Source organism: Alexandromys fortis, unplaced genomic scaffold (assembly GCF_014885135.2).
Source record: "Alexandromys fortis isolate MF-2015 unplaced genomic scaffold, M_Fortis_MF-2015_v1.1 scaffold_87, whole genome shotgun sequence".
In the NCBI taxonomy this organism is placed as follows: domain Eukaryota; kingdom Metazoa; phylum Chordata; class Mammalia; order Rodentia; family Cricetidae; genus Alexandromys; species Alexandromys fortis.
Window position 1 is genome coordinate 3,822,817 of NW_026067971.1, and position 1,830 is coordinate 3,824,646.

At 47.8% G+C, this 1,830-nt stretch overlaps 1 pseudogene; it reads right to left on the reverse strand.

The window, feature by feature from the left end:
- Window positions 1–863: 863 nt before the first annotated feature.
- LOC126509666 (sperm-associated antigen 7-like) lies at window positions 864–1,542 on the reverse strand (annotated as a pseudogene).
- Window positions 1,543–1,830: the final 288 nt, after the last annotated feature.

Here is a 1,830-nt window from a genome sequence, read left to right on the forward strand (position 1 = left end):
CTTCCAGCCTGAGTCAAGAATGAGGTCTACTAGTTCTATCCCTGGAAACTAGAACCAGAAAGTACTCGGTAGCGATTGTTGCTGGCCATAAGTAGTGTTGGGGCGATAGCAGTACTGGAGGGAACCATGAAGAACCAAGACAGGACAAAATCTCAGCACAAGCAACAAGCAAACACCTGAGCAGACTCCAGTGGAAGCGTTCTCTGGTCCCACCTCTCCAACTGAGGAGGAGGTGCCCGTCACACCAAACAGGCACACACAGGCATGTGGTGGCCCCGTTTCTTTACTCTCCACACGTATGTCCTTCTTCCTCCAGTATCACACTGCCTTAAACTCTACAGCTTTGTGAATCTTGAAATCAGGCACTGTGAGGACCTTCTGCTTTCTTCTTATTTGAAAATGATTTTGCCGATACCGGATCCTTCTGTAACTGGAGGTTTCTCTCCTGCCTGCAGGTTTCCAAATAACCATTCTGAGGTGTAATAAGAATTATAACTATTTGGCTGATGGCTCAGGCTTATTATTTGCTAGCTCTTATGTTTTTTTTTTTTAAATTGGGTCAAACAGTGTTTATTCAATGTAAAGTAACCCCAGCCCCATGGGGAAGAAAGTTCCAAGGATAATAGAGAATAATACAGGTTAAATACCCACCCACACATTTGCACTCTTCACACACACACACACATGCACACACACACGCAGGCATGCACGATCCATACATCCAAGTTGCAGCAGTGATAAACACCTGCTTCTCCTCCAGCCTGAGTGACAGCTGGTAGAACCTCATAGTTGGAAGTGGGGCTCCAGGATGGGTCCTGATAGCAGCAGCCATTTCCTCCATGCCAGGGAGTTGGGTGCGATGCCTAGGAGGTAGGTGGCAACTCTTCCCCACTCTGCCGCAGACGTTTCTTGGCTCAGATCTTTCATGGCCTCTTCTATGGAGCGTGTGTCCCACTTGTTGGCCACAGGCACACAGCCATAGGTCTTGTTGGCCTGTAGCATGTGGGCTGCGTCTTTGGCTGCTCCTTTGCCAATAAGGTGGCTATACTTATCCTTGTAGTCGCTAGCAGGGCTCACCACCCCAGGTCCCTGCTGGGCTGCCTCCTCCTCCTGTTTCCGAGCCAGCTCCTTTAGCTTCCATTTCTCCTCGGCCTTCTGGGGGTCCCACTCCTCTCCATGATGGTAGGAGTCCAGGTCTTCATCTGAAGGTGCAAACTCCTTTTTGAAGATCATGACATAGCAACAGTCATTGTCTTCTCCAAAGGAGAAGGATGTGAGGCCTGCCACTTCTACTACATCATGCAGTATGCTCTGCTCTATCTTGTTCATAGGCTGAAACTTCTTGATCTGTCCACTGTCCTCGATAAAATCAGACACCTATTTCTCCATCCTTTTACAAAACTCCACTTTTTGTTGTTTGTCTTGCTCTTGTAGTTTCTTCAGGCGGGCAGCCTGCTCTCGGGCCTTGCGCCGACTCTGCTGGTCACCGACGCTGGGTGGCTTCTCCATGGAGCTCAGAATGGAGCCCAGTAGGTCCACCATCTTGGGAATCCAGCTCTTACATTTTAATTAACCCATTTCTATTAATCTATGTATTACCATGTAGCCGTGGCATTACTTCATTTGCTACACATCTTACTTCCTCAGTGGTTGGTTGGCATCTCCCCAACTCTGCCTTTCTCTTGTATCTCTGCTTGAATTTCCCACTTGGCTCTATCCTGCCTTGCCATAGGTTAAAGAAGCTTTATTTATCAACCAATGAGAGCAACACATATTCACAGAGTACAGAAAGGCATCTCAAAGCATTCTTCGCCTTCCCAAATAAAACTG